The sequence below is a fragment of the Chrysochloris asiatica genome, unplaced genomic scaffold, assembly GCF_000296735.1.
Source record: "Chrysochloris asiatica unplaced genomic scaffold, ChrAsi1.0 scaffold00069, whole genome shotgun sequence".
Lineage (NCBI taxonomy): Eukaryota > Metazoa > Chordata > Mammalia > Afrosoricida > Chrysochloridae > Chrysochloris > Chrysochloris asiatica.
The window spans coordinates 9,745,947-9,767,247 of record NW_006408587.1 but is presented as its reverse complement, the minus strand read 5'-3'; positions in this window follow the sequence as shown (position 1 = coordinate 9,767,247).

The following is a 21,301-nucleotide window of genomic DNA, read 5'->3' as shown; positions in this document are numbered from 1 at the left end:
GGATCGAGCATTGTTTCGTTCTGCTGTGCATGGGGTCGCTATGAGTCGGTTCCGACTCGATGGCACCTTACAACAACAACAACAATTTTGTATTCAGATTATAAAACAATACTACTTTATTTATATTCTATATAAGGAGAAGATCTTGGTGCAGATAAAAGGATACTATATAAAAACGAAGGAAATCTGATGGACTTTGTTACTGTTGTTGTTAGGTGGTGCCATTGAGTCACCAGAATGAAATACCACTGGCCCTGTCCCATCGTCACAATTACTGCTCTGCTTGAATCCATTGATGCTGCCACTGTGCCAATTCATCTCATTAGAAGTCTCCCTCTTTTACCACTGACCTTCCACTTTACAAAGCATGATGTTCATCTCCAGAGACGGGTGTCTCCTGATTGTTGTTGTTGTTAAGTACCGTGCAGTCGATTCCGACTCATAGTGACCCTGCACAGGATTTCCGAGGCTGTAAATCTTTATGGGAGCAGAACGCTTCATCTTTCTCCCGCGGAACTGCTGGTAGTTTCGAACTGCTGACCTTAAAGTTAGGAGCCCGATTTGTAACCGCTATGCTACCAGAGCTCCTTGGTGTCTACTGATAATATGTCTGAAATATGAGAGACAAAGTCTGACCATCTTGGCCTCTAAGGAGCATTCTGGTTATACTCCTCACAACACAGATTGGTTTGTTCTTCTGGCAGCCCATGGTACCTTGAATATTCTTCTAAGAGACCAAAACTCAAATGCATCGTTTCGTCTATGGTCTTCCTTCTTCATTGTCTAACTTTCACATGCATATGAGTTTATTGAAAATACCATGACTTGAGGCAGGTGCACTTTAGTCCTCAAACTGACAGCTTTGCTCTTGAGCACTTTAAAGAGATCTTATGCAACAAATTTGCCTAATGCAATACACTGTTTGATTTCTAAGCTGCTGCTTCCATGAGTGTTGATGGTGGATCCAAGTTAACAATATTGTATCAACATTGGTTTATTAATTTTGACAAACATACCACACTAATGGAAGATAATAAGAGAATTATTTTACAGTGTTTGGGAACTCTATACATCTTCATAATTTTTGAGTAAATCAAAAACTATTTTAAAATGGAAAGTTTATTTTAAAATAAAGAATACCATCCACAATTTTTTGCAAATCAAATTAACCTGATTTGCGTTCCAATTTCAGTATATTAATGATAACTTTGGACACATAAATTAACTTTTCTAAGCCTCTAAAATAAGGAGCCTGGTAATAGCCCAAGCTAGGCTGCTAACTGAAAGGTCAAAAGCTCGAATCTACCATTGAGACTTTCTGCCTCTGTAAAGATTTACAACCTCCCTAGGAGTCAGAACTGACTCCATGGCACAGAACCACCACAACTTAATAAGCCTTTAAGATACTTAAATTTTAATATTATGTATCTTACAATATTATTATGAGAATGACAGGTAAAAATGCTAGTTCACTTCGCCTTGATTGACTCTAAGTCTAGTAAGAAAGAATTCAAAAGAAGGGGCAGGAGAGGGAAGGCATTTGATTTTCCCTGAAAATGTATCTCTTTTGTATCTTCTTGAAACATTCTTTCATAGTGTCAGGCACAGAATCCAGCCAGTACAAAACTGAATCAATGTAACTACAGGAATTCCCAAAATATTGGTTTTAGTGTTCTCTTGGTCTCTGAGGTGCTTGGCCTACAAAGGAGGAAGTGACTGAGCCTTCCTGGGTCTACAGGGAAGGGAAATACCTGAGTGGGAGTGTATATGTGGATTGTCCTCACTTACAAAAAGCCTGAGGAGGGATCTGAAGGGTAATTGTATAAGGAGATTGAGCCAAGTTTCTCTACCTGGAGTTTCTGTTTGGTTATGAGGGCAAGGGGCTGGCTTGCAGACTGTGCCTTTTGCATCTTTAAATGAATAGATATTTTTTGTTTTGTATGTGCACATCAAATATTTTTGCTTTGTTCACTTGTGAAATATAATATGTAAGTGAAGAGCCTTAGGGAGGAAGCAGGATAACTGTTGTTGTTAGGAGGGGATTGTAATCATTGAGATGAAATAAAATATTGGATTTGTTGGATGTAAAGCTGATAACTATGGTGCTGGGTTAGCATTAATATTTCCAGCGTTACATCAATCAGTGTTCTCTCTGATTTCTTTCTCATAGAGGAAGCCAGAGTTACAAATGCCTGTTATATCCGAGATCTACACCAGAGGGCAGTACGGGGTTCGATACCAGGAGTTCCTCCACTTAAAATACACAGCTGAATAATGGGTCTTTCATATTTTTATGAATAAGGAACAAGGAAGGTGTATACATTTTCAATTGCTATGTGACAAATTACCACAAACTTCATGGTTCAAAATAACAATCACTTGTTAGGTCACAGTTTTTTAGGTCAGCAGTCCCGTGCTTTCACAATCTGATGCTAAGAAGCAGTGGGTGTGGCTGGCTGGGAGGAGTGATCCAACAAAGTAAGCAAATGAGTCACTGCACATTCCAGCCATAAACTTGGCTAGTGACCTCCCTAATGCTACAACCATTCCAGTCAAGAAAGAACACAGGATTCGGAGTGCTTGAGAAAAACGCAAAAGAACAGCTGAATCAGATTTTGCTAGTTATACAAACTTCTCCTGTTGTTAGGTGACTTTGAGTTAGTACATAGCGACCCTATGTGCAACAAATTGAGACGAAGTCCTGCGCCAGCCTCACAATTGTTGCTGTGTTTGAACACATTGTCGCTGCCACTGTGTCAGTCCATCTCATTGGAGGTCTTACTCTTTTCACTGACCTTCCACTTTACCAAGCATGTTGTCCTTCTCCAGGGACTGGTCCTTCCTGATAGCATGTCCAACGTATGAGAGGCAAAGACGCCCTATCCTGGCTTCTAAAGAGCATTCTGGTTGAATTTATTCCAACTCAGATTTGTTTGCTCTCCTCCTGGCAATCCTAGTTTTAGTACAAAAGATTGAAAGCTTCAATCTTTTCTCCATTTATCTTGGTGTTATTTATTTGTTCAGTGGTGAGGATTTTTCTTTTCTTTACATTGAGGTGCAACCCATACTGTGGTCTTGGAGCTTCATCAGTATTTTAAGTCCTCTTCTTTTTTAGCAAGCACAGTTATATCATCTGCATATTGTAGGTTGTTAATGAGTCTTCCTCCAATCCTTAATGACACTTTCTTCTTCATATAATCCAACTCTCAGGTTATTTGCTCAGAATACAGATTGAATAAGTATAGTGAAAGAATACAGCCCTGGTGTGCACATTTCCTACTTTAAAACCATTCAGTGTCCCCTGTTCTCTTTAAACAACTGCCTCTTGGTTCCTTGTGAATAGGTTCCAGAATAGTCATTCTCTGCAAGTTTGTGCATAGATTGTCATGATCCACACAATCGAAAGCCTTTGCATAGTCAATAAACCACAGGTAAACATCTTTCTGTTATCCTCTGGTTTCAACCAAGTTCCATCTGATATCAGCAATGATATCCCTCCTTCAAGGTTCTCCTCTGAATCCAGCTTGAACCTCTGGCATTTCCCTATCAATTGCAGCTGTTTTTTGAATGATCTTCAGCAAAATTTTACTTGCATGCAATACTAATGATATTATCCAATGATCTCCACATTCCACTGGGTCACCTTTCTTTGGAATGGGAACAAATATGTATCTCTTCCAATCAGTAGACCAGACAGCTGTCTTCCAAATTTCTTGGTGGAGATGAGTGTGTGCCTCCAGTACTGCAAGGGTTTATTCAAAGATTTCAAATTGTGTTCAATCAATTCCTGGTGCTTTGTTCTTTGACAATGCCTTCAGTGCACCTTGGATTCGTCCTTCAGTACCATTAGCATTTAATCATATGCTGCCTCTTGAAATGTTTGAACATTTACTATTTCTTTTTGGTACAGTGACTCTGTGTATTCCTTCCATCTTATTTTGATGCTTTCTGTACCTTTCCTTTAGTATTGCTAGTCAAGGGCTGAATTTTTTCCTCAGTTCTTTCAGCTTGAGAAATGCTAAGCATGTTCTCTAGATGTCTCTAAATTCAGGTGGGATATGTTAGAATTGTTTTAATTTTCTTCAGCTTCAGCTTGAACTTGCATATACGCAATGGATGGTCTGTTCTACAGTTGGTTCCTGGCATTGGTTTGACTGATGATATTGAGCTTTTCCACTGACTTTTCCTACAGGTGTAGTCAACTTGATTCCTGTGTATTCCATCTGGTGAGCTCCATGTATATAGTCACCTTTTATGTTGTTTTTAAAAGGTATTTGCAATGAATAGCTATTGGTCTTGCAAAATTCTACCATGAGATTTCTGGCATAGTTTCTATTACCAAGGCCATATTTTCCAACTACTGATCCTTCCTCTTTGTTTCCAATCTTTGTATTTGAATCACCAGTAATTAGCAATATATCTTGAATGTGCATATGATCAACTTCAGACTGAAGAAGTTGGTAGAATGCTACAATTCCATCATGATTGGCTTTGTTGTTGTTGTTGTTAAGTGCTGTTGAGTCAGTTTGGCCTCATAGCAACCCTGTATAGGGTTTCCAAGGACTGTCTGGTGGGTTTGAATGGCCAACTTGTGCTTCAAATCGACATTATGGTTGAGTGCTTATCCTATAGTGCCACACCATCTCTGGCTTTAGATAGATGCAAATCAAAACAACAAATCTCAGCCCATGTTAATAGCAAAGTTTAAAAGTACAAAAAATAACAAACGCTGGCAAGGGTATGAAGAGACTAGAACCCTAATACACTGCTGGTGGGACTAGTACACAGTGGTGCAACCACTGTGGAAAATTGTATGGTTCTTCCCTAAACAGTTGGAAATAAAAATAGCATATGACCCAGTAATTTCTCTACTTGGTATGTATCCTAAAGAAATAAAAACCATGACACAAATAAATATATGCACAGCCATATTCATTACAGCACTGTTCGCAATGACAAAACAACACAAACAATCTAAATTCTCATCACTGGAAGAGTGAATAACAGAAGATAAACAATCTTTGGTGCATACATTCAATGGAATGCAACATTAAAGAATACTGATGAATCTGTGAAATACCTTATAACGTGGGTGAACCTGGAGGTCATTATGCTGACTGAAAAGTCAGTCACAAAAGGACAAATATTGTTTAATAACATTGTTGTTTTATGAAAAAAAAAAAAAAGACTTGCACACTGAAAGAGTGATTCTTTGATGGTCTCCAGGGGTTGGAGGGGAGGGAAGAGTGAGTCATTGGCTGGATGGTGGTATTGTTATTAGGTGACATTTCCACCTCATAGTGACCCCATGTACATAATAGAATGAAACCCTGCCTGGTTCTGAGTCATTCTTACAATTGCTGTCACACTTGAACCCATTGCTGCTGACACTGTGTCAGTCCAGCTCGACTTAACCAAGCAACCAAGCATGATGTCCTTCTCCAGGGACTGGTCCCTCCTGATAGCATGTCTGAAATATGAGAGATGAAGATTCACCATCGTGGACTCTAAGGAGCACTCTGGTTCTACCTCTTTCAACACAGACTTGTTTGTTCTTGCTGCATAATAAACATTTGTTAACTTGGGTGGAGGAGGGAATTTATAAAATAAAGATGCAAAAAAATAATATTTAATTCACTTTAATATTTGTAAGTGTATTAGTTGCTCAAGAATTAAAAAAGAGAGAAAACTGTTAACTACCAGGATTTTATTTACTTTTAAGTCTTTTGTCCTAATTACTAAATAACTTTTGTACATGCCCATGGCTCTATGTTAAACAGTAATAATCTAGAGAAGAAAGCAGTCTTATAAGATGACATGCTAAAGTACAGGATACGAGGACGACTTTCAGGACTACTACATGCATTTTTCAAATGTCACTTAAATTCCTAAATCTGTAAGTAAAGAGTTTATATTAGTTCATTGGATTCGTTTCCATTATTAACTGTGTTACATGCTAAGAAATCGACATAGTAATCAAGTCCCTGACTTTTAGAAGCATCATGTACTTTTATTTATTTATAGATAAATAACAACAAAGTAAACAAAGTATTCCTAAGACTCCAAAATACTCCTGACTCCAAAATTTTTCACTGTAGTCTATATCCCATTGAGACTGAATGTTACCTGATTTCCTTTTCTCAACTATCCTATAAGAAAATAAACTTCTGTTCTAGAGAAAAAAAAAAAGACCCCCAAATATAAACAAATTTTCTAGAGATCTCTTTATTCAGCTTAAAACAGGACAAAAACAAAACAAAGACAAATCATCTGGATGAGGAAAACTATCAGCATGAAGCCAAAATGGTGTCCAAAGAATTTAAGGCCATGGGCTAATTATAGACCATGGAAAACTAAGGAAATCATCACAAAATCATGATTGGCAGCAGATCAGTTCACGCAGGTGGGACTACAGAAGAGAAAGGATCATGATTGGGATTCGTATAGGAGTGCAGATTTTAAATGCTTTCAGGATTGATTCTGGGCCTTCATCCACCTGACTAAGTGGTGGTCTGATTATGACTCATCACCATGCAACCCTGAGTCATAACCAATGGTATCCTAACTCCTACATGTTATGTGTCTGTAAACCATTAAAGACTAGTCCAGGCATATCCCTGAGGACAAGACTGGCCCTGATTCTGTGTGTGGGGGTGGGGGTGGGGGGAGGGAAAGGTAGAGGAGGAAGGAGAGAGGAGAGGGATTTGTAATATACTCTCAAACACTTTCTGTCTGAGTGTAAAGCTGCCATATTGCTGGCTAATGGTCAGAATTGAGTGAAGTCTGAACATAGATTCAAAATGGAGGTAGGACTCCAATGTAATCTGTAGTCTTACACAAACCAAGTGCTTTAGAAGTTAAATTGTAATACACCTCTCAAAGCTTCAAGATGCAAATTTCCCCCATACTTTCCATTGATTTTCAAATAGATCTGTAAACTTTAGTATGCTCAACAGGACAACTAAGTCAAATTTGGTTTAGCTATGCTGTTTCAGCTTATAAAACAAAGAACTTGAAGCCTGCCTTTCTCTTCTTATTTTCTTGAGTGTGGGGCATTTTCATTTTTAAAAAACAGAGCTAGTTGAATGGTAGATTTAGTATTAAAGCACTTGGTTTGTGGCAGGCTACAGTCTATAGTTAGGAGACCTAACTCTATTTTGAGTCCTGAGGTCAATTAAAACACCACTTAAGGTCTTTATGTTACTTCACAATATTTGTTGGCCATTAAACCAACAATAAGACTATGTATACTTAGACAAACACAGCAAACCCAGGGAAAGGCAGTTATCCCACAGGAAGAATGTGGTTGAAGATAAATTAACAAGTATGTAGAAAAGTGCTCACACAAAGAACTTGGAATATGCCTGGCTGCTAACCGCGAGGTCAACAGTTCAAATCTACCAGTTGCTCTTCAGGAGAAAGATGAGGTTTTCTGCACTAGTAAAGATTTACAGCCTTGGAAACCCTATACAGGATTGCTATGAGTCAGAACTGATTCGGTGCCACACAGCCACCAATCACCACCACCACCTTTCCTACACAAAAAACTCACCCAGATAGGTCCTTACTATTTTACTAAAAATAGTCATTCCCATAGCCCTTTTAACCTGCAATTCTGTAGCTCTATCATGGTCCTTAAGGAGCTCAGGTAGTGTAGTGTTTATGAATCGGGCTGCGAACTGCAAGGTCAGCAGTTCGAAACTACTAGCTGTTCCACGGGAGAAAGATGAGGCTTTCTGCTCCCGTAAAGATTTACAGCCTCAGAAACCCTGTCAGGGTTGCTATGAGCTGGAACCAACTCCATGGCACATAACAACAACAACAACAACATCATGGTCCTTACCTCACTTTTTTAGCCCCACCTGCGATAGTGATGAATTGACCTAATCTTGTGATGATTTCCTTTGCTCTCTATCATATGTACTGAACACCATGATTGTAATTCAATGGATTCCATAAGCCTCTGTACTCAGTATATGCTGACGGTTTCTTTTATCTGCTTTTGTCCTGTTTAAGGCTTCATAAAAGGCTAGACTTCACCTCATGTACTTTGGTTATGTTATCAGGAGGAACCAGTCCCTGGAAAAAAGACATCATGCTTGGCAAAGTGAATGAAAACTAGGAAGACCCTCCATGAGGTGGACTGATACAGTGGCTGCAACAATGGGCCCAAACAACAAGTGTGAGAAGGGAGCAGGACGAGGCAGTGTTGCATTCTGTTGTACATAGGCTTGCTTGGAGTTAGAACCAACTCCATAGTGCCTAACAACAACAAGCCACTCAAATTTGGTGATAAATTACATACACTTAAGAAATATCCTTGGGAAAGAACAAACAACTTGGTGAAACGGGTCGAAGCGCAGTGAGGAGCTCCGTCAGAAACAACACAGAATACTGGGATCAAGTAGGCTCAGGGGATGGTGCCAGAACCCTGAACCACATATAACGGAATATTTAGAAGGTTGGAAGGCTTATAGCCAGGGGAATTTGTAGCAGAAGCAAGAAATCTACTGCTTTCTAATCCAAGATGCTCAGATGCTCTTGGAGCTGCCATCTTGGACGAGACCAAGCTGGGGAAGGATCAGAGCAGCCACGGATACCTGACAGGACTAAGGAGATAAAGGTGTGGACATTCTTTTTTTGTATCCATTCTTTGGTCTCTTGCTGTCTGCCCACTTTCATTCAGGTGACTAGAGGGGTGCCGGAGCAAGTGAGCACCCCATCCCCACTCCTAGAGGGTTCTAATATGCATGCACACAGATCTCCTCAAAATGTAAAATGACAGTTTCCACTTAAAACCAAACAGCAGCGCAAAACGGCCACAGTCGTCCCTGAACTGTTTATCACTGGGAATGGTGATTATATTAGGGACAGGCAGACTAAAAAGGAAATAGGCTGAAAATTAAATCCTGAGTTACGTCGCAATGACCAACAGTGGCATCTTGAAATGTCTCAGGACGAAGAGTGAAAAGGGAAGCCCATCTCCTGATCACATCTACTGGAAGCAATCAGAAAGCATAAAAAAATACCAAAATACATACCCATCTATGTATTAAGGCCACAGATAATCTCTGAATACGCACAAAAAAAAACAGAAACAGATGACCATATTAACACATGTCCAGAAATTAGATAAAGTGATTGAGACAAATGAGCTGGAGATAGATTTACACCCCATACTGGAAGATGGGCAGGCTTTGGAAATGCCTGAGAAAGAATTCAGAAAAGTGATTATAAAATGTATCAAACACTATACAATGGAGTCGAGAAAAATAAGGAAGAAGTTAGGAAAGTGATACAGGAAAAATCAAATAAGATAGATACAGCATTGGAAACAATTCAAAACCTACAGAAAGAGGTCCAAATGATTAATAATAAAATATGAGAAATGGACAATACACTGAAAGGGCAAAGGAGTAGAATTGAAGAGATAGAAGCCAGAACTAGTGAGCTAGAAGATAAATTTCTCAACACTACTAAGATAGAAGAGCAAGCACAAAAAAGGTTTTAAAAAATCTGAAGAAGACCTAAGATTCACGTTGGACAACATGAAGAGGAATAACTTAAGAATTATCAACATTCTGGAACAGGAAGATTCACACAAGTCCACAGAGGAGATAGTTGAAGAGATGCTGGAAGAAAAATTTCCTAACATCCTGAAAAGTGAAAAGATAAGCATTCAAGAAGCTCAGTGAACCCCAGGAAGGATAGACCCTAAAAGAAAATCACCATGACATATCATAATCAAGCTCTCCAAAATCAGAGAAAAGGACAGAATCCTGAAAGCAGCTAAGGAAAAGAGAAGTGTAACGTACAAAAGCAAGCAAATCAGATTAAGCTCAGATTGCTCAACAGAAACCATGCAGGCAAGAAGGCAATGGGGAGACATATATAAAACCCTGAAAGAAAAAAAACTTCCAACCAAGAATCCTCTACCCAGCAAAGCTGTCAATCAAATATGACGGGACGGGATAATCAAAACATTCCAGGATAAACAGAAGCTAAGGGATTTTACCAAAGCCAACCCTGCTATAAAAAACATCCTAAATGGCGTTCTGTGGACTCAGAACCAACAAGAACAGACAACAATCAGAGAATGACATATGTAGCAGCATTACCCTGAACTCAATCGACAAATGGAAGAGTCAAAAACAGAATAAAATTATAAGAACAGAGGATCTGGGAGGTCAGTCTATGATCAAAACAATTACAATGTGAAAGAAAGTAAATACAGAGGAACAGAAATCCAGGTGGTGAGAACGTGAGGTAGATTACAAGATAAAATAGACTGTCTTAAATGGAGGGAAGAATTAATGGAATATAAGGGAATCACAACATTGGGGTTGAGGTAGGGGGTTTAGTTTGGGTGTTGGGGAGGGCAATACAAGAAGTGGGAGGAGGTGGAAGATAAGGGATCACTGAGACAGGTTTACATGGCTTAAGTGGGACAGAGGTAAATAGTGATGCACGCTCAACCTTGGAACAAAAGAGCTCTGGGATACAGGGATCTAGGCATAGTTCGAAGGGGGGAAATAATACTAAAATGCTGGACTGTCTTATGAATATTGGTTTCCCTTGCCTACTGTTGTAAAATAGACACCTGAATGGGATAGAAAGGAATGTTGGGAAACATGATTACAGAAAACTTGTAAGCCTGTCTTCAATCTATAACTGACTGGAACACCTAAAAGAGTGAAATAGGCCTCTTGCAAAGCCTTTGCAGAGTATAGGACCTTAGGTGGAATCCTGAGGCCCATCCAGAACCTTATGAGGTGGGTTAGTCCCACTAGCAAGGACAAGCAGACCAGCCTGAAACAGCTAGAGCAACAGAAGATACATCTTCAAAGAAAGCTCACCACAAAAAACTCCAAACAAAAATGTCAGCATAACTGGCTACTACAAGAATAAGCAAGCTGTTCTCTGGGAAGCCATCAAGGCAAGCAATCAGTTTCCTTCAGGACAAACTCCCCTCTAAGACTGAAACTCAAAGGAAACACATGAACAGGTATGTAAGCTTGCTGGCGACCACATTGGTCTATTGGTGAGTGGAAGAAGGGGAAAGGCAGCAATGAAGAAATGGGCTGAGTTCTACCACGGTCCACAGACTCCCATTGACCTGGAGATGAGAGAGAGAAGAGGAAGGTCTGGTTGGTCCAAAGTGTGGTGAGACTTGAGGACACTTGAGCCCGTGGACAAGGACATAGCCACAGAGGGCGCGAGCCGAGAGTGAAGCATCCAGCTGCTATGAAGTGAGGGGAGATGCACAAGAACACCCAAACTTGGTTCTGACAAATAGTGACCCTGTCTAGGGTTTCTGAGGCTGTAATCTTTATGGGCGCAGAGAGCCTCATCTTTCTCCCATGGAGTACCTGGTGAATTTCAAACTGCCAACCATGCAGTTAGCAGCCCACCATGTAACACACTTCAATACCAGGGCTGCTTATGCCAAGCACATAGCACATTCAAACTAAACAAAACAAAATTTTGCCATTGAGTCAATTCTGATGCAAGATGTCTTAGTCTGGGTTCTCTAAAGAAGCAAAACTGGTAAATATTGTGATAGTTGTGGTTTTCTGTCAACTTGACTGGGCCAGGATTCCTAGTGGTTTGGCATTTAATAATACACTGTAAATCTAATGATACATGTTGCTACTGTTAAGTGCCATCGAGTCAGTTCTGACTCATAGTAACCCTGTGTAGGGTTTCCAGTGAGCAGCTTGTGAGTTTGAACTGCCGATCTTGCAGGTCAAACCAACCTTTTGGTCCAGTGCTTATCCTATAGCATGACACCAGCACTCCAATAATACATAGTAAAATCTAATACAATGTAGTTAACTCTGTGATAATTGGCTATGTAGTTATCCCCATTTTTTGTTGTTACGTGCCATCAGGTTGGCACGGATTCATAGCAACCCTATGCACAACAGAAATAAAAACTGCCTGGTCCCGCAACAACCTCACAATCATTGCTAAGCCTGAGTCCACTGCTGCCACCACTGTGCCAACCCATCTTTGGGGGTCTTCCTCTTTTTCTCTTACCCTCCACCTTACCAAACATGATATCCTTCTTCAGGGACCAGTTCCTCCTGGCAATATGTCCAAAGTGTGAGAGACAAAGTCTGGCCATCCTGGCTTCCAAGGAGCATTCTGGCTGTACTTCTTCCAACACAGATTGGTTTTAATTTTCTTCAGTTTCAGCCTGACATGGTATATGAGTAATTGATAGTCTGTTCCATAGTTTGCCCCTAGCCCTGATTTGGCTAATGACATGGAGCTTTTCTACTGTCTCTTTCCACGGATGTAGTCAATTTGATTTCTGTTTATTCCATCTGGTGAGTTCTACATGTCTACTTGCCTTTATGTTGTTTTAAAAATGTGTTTGCCATGAACAAGTCATTGGTCTTACAAAATTCTATCATGCAATCTCCAGAATCATTATTAACACCACCAAAGTCATATTTTCCAACTACTGATCCTTCATCTTTGTTTCCAACCTTTTTAGACCAATCACCAGTAATTATTAATACATCCTCAATGCATATTTGATAAATTTCATGCTGCAGAAGTTGGTTGTTGTTGTTGTTGTCAGGTGCCATCGAGTTGGAACCGACTCATAGAGATCCCATGCATAGCAGAACGAAACAATATCCAATCCTGGGCCAACCTCACTACTGCTGCCACACTTGACGCCATCAATGATGCCACCTGGTCGATCCATCTCATTAGGGGTCTTCCTCTTTTTCTATGACCCTCCACCTTACCCAGCATGACATCCTTCTCCAGTGACAGTTACCTCCTGACAATATGTCCAAAGTATGAGAGATGAAGCTTAGCCATCCTGGCCTCCAAGGAGCACGCTGGCTGCACTTCTTCCAAAACAGATCTATTGGTTCTTTTGGCAGTCCATGGCACTTTTAGGATTCTCCTCCAACACCACAACTCAAAGGCATCAATTCTTCTACGATCTTCCTTATTCACTGTCCAGCTTTTGCATCCATATGAGGTTATTGAAAATACCATGGCTTGGGTCAGGTGCACCTTAGTCCTCAAGCTGACATCTCTGCTTCTCAACACTTTAAAAAGTTCCTGTGCAGCAGATTTGCCAAATGCAGTACGTCGTCTGACCTCTTGACTGCTGCTTCCACAAGTGTTGACAGTTGATCCAAGAAGAATGAAGTCCTTGACAACTTCAATCTTTTCTCCGTTGATAAGAATGTTATTTATTGGTCCAGTGGTGAGGATTTTTGTTTTCCTGACATTGAGATGCAACCCATACCGAAGGCTGTGCTCTTTGATCTTCATCAGTAAATGTTTCAAGTCCTTTTCACTTTCAGCAAGCAAGGTTGTATCATCTGCATATCGCAGGTTGCTAATGAGTCTTCCTCCAATCCTGACGCCACATTTTTCTTCATAGAACCCAGCTTCTCTTATTATTTGCTCAGCATACAGGTTGAATAAGTATGGTGAAAGAACACAACCTTGTCACACACCTTTCCCAATTTTAAAACATTCAGTGTTCCCATGCTCTGTTCGAACAACTGCTTCTTGGTCCAGGTACAGAAGTTGGTAGAACTCTTTAATTCCATATCACTAGCTTAGAGGCTGGTGCTTAAATTTAAATAATAGTGGTATTAACTGGTCTTCCTTATGGGCATATGGATAGTATCCTATCACAGACAGCATTGTACTTCAAGATAGATCTTGAAACACTCTTTTTGATGATGCATGCAATGCCATTCTCTTCTTTTTGTCATTTCTGGAATAGTAAACCATGTGATTGTCAGATTCAAAATGGCCCACACTAGTTCATTTCAGCTCACTAATGTCTAGGATATCGATGTTTATGTGCTCCATTTCCTTTTTGACAACTTCCAATTTTCCTAGATTCATACTTGCACGTTTCATGTTCCAGTTATTAATGAATGTTTACAACTGCTTTCTCCTCATTTTGAGTTTTGCACCATTAGCAAATGAAGGTCCTGAAATCTTTACTCCATTCATGGCAGCACTTCCTCAGTCGTATTTTGAGTACCTCCCAACCTGAGGGGCTCATCTTCCAGCACTATATCTGACAATATTCTGGTGCTCTTCATCATGTTTCAGTATTCAATATTCTGGTGCTGTCTGACAGTGTTTCACTGTTATTTCTAAGGTTTTCCAGTGGCTAAACATTTAGAAGTAGTCTGCCTCGCCTTATTCTGAGTCTGTCTTATTCTGAAAACTCAGCTGAAACGTGTATCCACCATAGGCGATCCTGGCAGCATTAAAATTACCGGTGCCATAACTTCCATCATTACAGCAACATGCAAGCCACCACAGTGTGACAAACTGATTGAGAGTAGTAGAGAGATATACATAGCACATAAAAATATTTTTTGAATTGCTATTGAGTGGATTCCAGCTAATGGCACCCCATAACACATACCAGTCATTCCAAATACATTAACTGAATACAACTCTTCCTCCTTTACTTCCAAATTAATGTTCTCTTTCAGTTGGATGGGACTTATCCCTTTCATAACTTATGTAATTTTTAAGATTGTGTATCAGCTTGGCTGGGTCATTATTCTCAGTGGTTTGGCCGTTATGATATCATTGGGCAGTTGTGTAATGATATAGTTACCCCCTTAATGAAACCTGATGTAATGTAATACTTCCATGATGAGATCTGCTATGAGCAGCCAATCCACTGAAAGAGAGTTTCCTCAGGAATATGGCCTCCATCCAATACATAGGAAATATCCCGCCATGCTCTCTGGCTTTTTGCTCAATCTATATCCTGGATCATCATCACGCAACCTCTGGTTCTTGCATTTGAGCCTGTGGCCTGCCATATTGCCTGTCGGTCTTGGGATACATTAGTCTCCAATGTCTGTCAGCAGTCTACCATCTTGGCTGCCAATTTTGGGTTCGTCAGTTCCTGCAGCTACATGAGTCAGGAAAAATCTGACATCTGACCAACAGGCTGGGGACTTGCCAGTATCTACAACAACATAAGCCATTCCTTTGAACTAAATCTCTCTATGTGTGAAAATAAGGAACCCTGCTAGCTCAATGGATTATGATCTGGGCTGCTAACCAAAAGGTCAGCAGTTCAAATCTACCAGTAACTCCACAGGAGAAAAATAAGACTTTCTGCTTCTGTAAAGATTTACAGCCTCAGAAACTCAGAGTTTCTATGAGTCAGAACTGAATTGACAGCACTTAACAACAACATATATGAGGGCAAATAAAAAAGTATTGCTATAAAATCATCAAAACCTTTATTAAATAAATATATCAAAATGTGAAGCCATTGTTTCTCAGTTTATCCTCCATCTATGTCTGAAGGAAGTATATTCATCTCTCTAGTCCTTTCTCCCCCAAATTCTGGACCTTTTTGTTTACACCACATCAAACAGCAGCTTTGGCATCCTGAAGGAACTCAAATCCTGTTCCTTTTAAATGTTCTGTGCATTTAGGAACAAAAGAAAGTGTGAAGGGGCAAGATCAGGATTGTAGGGTAAACAGGTAAGGTTTCCCAATGAAATTCTCATATGATAGACCTTCCTACTCTCAAAGAATGACCATATGCATTGTCAGAATGAAAAAGAATTCTCTTGTGCCTTTTCTGGCTATTTTCAATTTTTCTAAAACTTTTTCCTTATAAGCAACCAGGATTGTCCTGTGTCCTTTGAGAAATTCTATCTAGATTACCTCCTTGGAATCTCAAAAATAGTCACATAATTTCTAAGTCTTCTGGCTGCTTTGCCTTGAATTGATCCAGCAGATCCCCTTAGAGGTCATTGTTTTGATTGGACCTTTTTTAAGGCACCTAAACAAGACTAAGGAGTCCGGTGTGGCGCTGTGGGGTAATGCGCCAGGCTGCAAAGTCGTATGAACTGCAAGGTTGGCAGTTCAAGCTTACCAGCTGCTGCCCAGAAACCCCATACAGGGTCACTATGTGTTGGAACTGACGCCACGGCACTTAACAACAAACATGACGAGGACTAACATATTACAGAACGATCTTTTGTTCAGCCATCTACTGGTCACAGAGACATGTTTAACCACATTTTGTCTGGAATCAATCTGTGCATGTATGAACTAGAACTCTAGTAGACGTTTTTTGACTTACCCTTGTACATATGCAAGTTTCATTGATTTTGTTAAAATAATCTAGATGCTGTTGTCTCTGATACTGTGCCAGGACTAATTGTATAAATAAGGAAGACAAATTATCCTCACTTTCAAAAAGATTATTCCGCTTGGGTGGTGGTGTTTTTAGGAGCTGTCCAGTCAGTTCCCACTCATGGGTAGCCTATAGAGGGTTTCTGAGGATCAACTGGTGAATGTGAATGTCGACCTTGTGGTTAGCAGTCCAGTGTTTATCTTACTGCACCACACAGGGACTCTGCAAAGATCATAGGCATTCATTTTTTAAGCCAATCTTGAGAATAGTTATACCTTAAAATGCAGCTCTTTGGTTCCATTTAGACAAGGGTCTTACTTTCTGACAGGTAGATTGTCAAAGTATGATTGTTTTCTTATGAGCAACACAGCCTCACTCTTCTTCAGGTTGACACTTGAGAAAATGTTTTAAACTTTCAAGTGTCCGATCTTTATCCAAGTTCCAGTTGCAGAAAATGATGTTTGTGAAGAATTGTCCAAATGACATGTAGTCTATTCATCTCTCTGGGCTGTTAAAATGTTATCTCTGGGCCAAGTAAAAACATCAGAGAAAATTGATTTGGCTTTTTCTGGTTGTGTATGGTATTTTTCTTTGCCTTCAACGAGGGAGGTCATTTTTAGGACTCCCTAGAAAATATGTTTGGGGGTCTTCTATAGTGGTGTTGTCAAAAGCAATCACAAAGTATCTTCTTGATGAGGATTACACAGTGACAGTTGCAGTAATTCAAGTTTATTTTATGTCTTTTGTAAATTATGTCTCTGATCATTTTACCCTATTTGCATTCATTGCTGGGAAACTCAGTGTTAAATTGATGGCCTGCCTTTAGCAAATGTACAGGACCTTAGCATTGTGTGTTAACCTTACCTCTGGCCTTATTATAATTTCACTACTTGTATTTTTTTCTCTTTACTCAAATTTCTTCACTTACTTTTAACCCTATATACTTAATACAGTTTTGCAAGCTGCCACAAATCTTTTGGCGAAAAAGGCAGATATCATATATTATATTTCTAATTAATCCAAGGAGTCCTGGTGTGGCGCTATGGGTTAATGCTCCATACTGCAAAGCTGTTTGAACTGCAAGGTCAGTGGTTCAAGCTCACCAGCCACTCCTTGGAAACCCTATACAGGGTTGCTATGGGTTGGAACCGACTCGATAGCACTTAACAACAACAACAACGGTTACTCCAATGATCTATGTGGAGCAATCTCAAAATGATATTGTATTCAAGTAACATTATCAACAACCAAAAGTGATTAAAAAGAAATTCCATTCCTATGTCATTTTTGAAAATTTTGAAGTAAATCCATATTTACAGTATAGAACACTACTTAATGAAATGCCCTTTCCTCCTCTGTCCACTCCCTACAGACTCCCCTCATGTCTTTCTCTCCCCACATCCCATATACTCATCCAACACCCATTCTCAACAACAACTTTCCTGTTCTTCCTACTCCTTCTGCTTCATCCATTTATCATGTGACTTATTTCCTTAAGCAAGATTTCTTCCCTTTTTTATAAGGGAAAAAACAACAATAAAAAAAAAATGTAGCTGACAACTAGAGGATTCCTTTGGTGAGAAAGAGTAAGGCAAATAACACTCCTAGATTAGAATTTTGTCTCATTACATACAAAAGGGTTTCAAAAAGTTCATGGAAAAATGAAATTCAAAGTATGGAATTTTCCTACCAACTTTTTGATGCCCCCTCATATGAACAGCAGCTTCCCATTTTTTAATTTTCCAATCACTAAAGCTTATTTAAATTTTGTTTAATAAAATTTCTTCACCTTTTCCATAAAGTCAATGTCTCTGGACACATGAGGATTCTGAGTACTTTAAAGAAGAAAAAGGAGAGAAACTTCAAACAAGGAGAGAGATACCACTGGAAAAGAATGAGTCACTACTGACAATCTCAAAGAAGGAAAATGTGAAAGAAGACATTCTTGGCATTGTTTTTTTCAATGTTAAAAAATAGCCTACTGGGATGTGGAGGTGGGGTGGAGTGAGGGAGGGGAAGGAGGAGCACAGGGCAGGGAATAGACACAGGATAGTTTGGGTGCTGGGGAGGGGGGCAATAGATAAGAAGGGAGGGGAATGGAAGAACAAAGCAGATGGGAGAAAAACTAGGCGTGTTTCCATGGGCTAAGTGGGACAGAGGTAAATAATCCTGGCTGTGCTTCTTCTGATTAACAGAAGTTAGCTAACAAAGTTCCTTTGGAACAACAGGGCTCTGGGATACAGGAAATGAGACATGGTTGGAATGGGGGAAAGGGAGGAATAATGTTAAGATGCTTGGCAAAAAAAAAAAAAAAAGCATGAATTTCAAATAAGAGAGGAATTATTAGATAGCTTACAATATATTCATGCAATGGAATATTATATATCATTTAAAATTTTTTATTTTAAAGAATATGTTACAGCAAAGAAAAATGTTTAAATAAAGATACATAAAACAGAGCCAAGTAGACAATCATATTGGTTGTAATCTACCTACAATGAGTCTGTCTGTACCAATATTAGACTGAGGGAGGGATGAGATATGGTGGTAGAGAAGAGTCATGTCAAGGACAAAACCCTGAGGAACACTTTTTGGACATTTATGGAATTTTCCAGGACAGGTGGTTTCAAAAGATACAGAAGAGATGAACAAAAAAATGCTAAAAATGGAGAGAAGCAGTAGAGTCTGACATCACATAAACTGAGAGAAGACACATCCAAGATGCTAGCGACTATGTATTCATGACCACATTTGGACCTTACAAAAATCCTGGATGACAGATTTTATCCATTTTGCTCTGAGCAAAATAGGTTGCAAGAGGTTTAGCAAATTGGACAACATCCTAGGCTAAGAGCAATGTAGAATGCGAGCTGAGATCAGCCTCTATTCTAAAGCTATGCTCTTTGCTTTACAGCATCCCTCCTATGTTAGAACTATTGCTTGAATGTTTATCAGGTCATTGTTACGCGGGATGGGTCCATTGTGTTTTTATTCAATGACTACACTTCCTATAGATAGAGTCCTAGTATGGTGCTGTGGGTTAATGTGCTGGAATGCAAAATCGGCTTGAACCACAAGGTGGGTGGTTCAAGCTCACCAGCTGCTCTTTGGAAACCCTATACAAGGTCAGTATGGATCAGAATCTACTCTACGACACTTAACAATAATAACAACAAACACTTCCTATAGGAGGACAAAGGTAGAAGAGGAAGGGTAAAAGAATGGACTCTGGGGCAACAGATTGGGTTAATGCACCAGACTGCAAAGCTGTTTGAATTGCAATGTCAGTGGTCCAAGCTCACTAGCTATTCCTCAAAAACCCTATATAGGGTTCTATGAGTTGGAACCGACTAGACAGCACTTAACAACAACAACAGCAATCTAAGGGCAATTAAGGTAAGCAAAGAAGTAGTGTGGCAAAATGGAGATTGTTCACACTGTCTAAAGTCAACAGGGATTCAGGAAGATGCCATATTGTTGACAAATATTCCAATTTGTTTGGAGATCCAATCTGATTTTTCTTTTTCTTAATGTAGGTATTGATTTTTAAATGTTGGAATTGGACTCAAAACACTACCCAGTTGTTGTCCAGCCAACTCCAACTCATGCTGGCCCATATATGTCAGAGTGGAACTGTTCTCTATAGAGTTTTCAATGGTTGAACTTTTAGAACTAGCATATCAGGCCTTTTTTCTGAAGGTTGAATAGACTCAAACTGCCAACCTCTAGGTTAGTAGCTGAGCATGTTAACTGTTTATACCACCTTGTTGGTGGTGTTAGTGCCATCAAGTCAGTTTCAACTCACAGCGACCCTGTATAGGGTGTCTGAGGAACCGCTGGTGGGTTTGAACCACTGATCCTGTGGTTTGTAGTCCAGTGAGTACCCTACAGCACTACACCAACTTAAGAACTCCTAAAACACAGTGTAGACTAAATAAATCTGTGTGGTAGATTTGGCCTAGTTCTAGAACCCTGCTCAGTATCTCTAAAGATAGAGTTTGTCTTCAGGAATTATACATACCCTCAATTGTGTTGCATAGCCAAACTCCAGACCAAGAGAAAATATTCTGAGACTGAAGCTAGGAAAAGAAACAGGCCTTGGGGGAGGGACCCTTCTTTCTTCCTTTTTTTTCTCAGACTTGTCTCCTCAGCCCACCACTCAGCTCATGATGTCTGTTTTGTTGGGTTCTGTTCCCTGGAATTAAAGGAACGTGGAGTGTCTCTCATCACAGCCCTTCTTTTCTAGGAAAATAAATGACTAGCTCCCTAGAGTTGGAATTTTTTTATGCAATGACTTTCCTCCTCAAGATTTATTGCTGCAGTTTTGTGAGAGATTTGTAGTAAGTAGTGTTCGGTCTGTAGGCCTTAAATCCTCAATCCCACAGTCATAACTCTCCAGGAAGGAAACGATAGAAGATCACAGTAGCTAATATTGCATTATGATGATACTGTCTTTGCAGAAAGGAGTGTAGTCTTGCTGTTGCTGTCTTACTTAGGAAACATGAGTTCTTCAAATGAGCTTGAGCTATCTGTCCCAGTGGTGATTGGTGAGACCTAGAGAAGAGAGCAAACATTTATTCAACATCTACCTTTTTACACATTGGGCAGCTGAGGCACAGATAAGTAATTTTTCCAAGTTCACCAACTACAAAATGTCTCTGATTCCAAAGAAGATTTCATCTTACATGCCACCTGAAATGTATTCTTATTTTAAATACATTTTTTAATCTAATAATCCAAAATTGATGGGAGTGAATGATGAAATATTTTTATCATTTTAGGTTTAACTTAAATCAACTCCACTGTTAGATGTAATTTTCAGTCTATAGAAACAATAGGAGACAGAAAAGCTGTTTAAATGACACCTTGAAGAAACAATCAGAAAAACCCAGACTGTAAAATAAAGGCAATCATCCTAGTTTTTAAAAAAGTCCATGTCATGGGAAAAACAATATTGGGATACTACACAGTCTTCAGTATGGATTGCATCTCAATGTAAAGAAAACAAAAATTCTCACCACTGGACCAATAAACAACATTCTTATCAATGGAGAAAAGATTGAAGTTGTCGAAGACTTCATTTTTTCTTGGATAAATCATTAACACTCATGGAAGCAGCAGTCAAGAAAT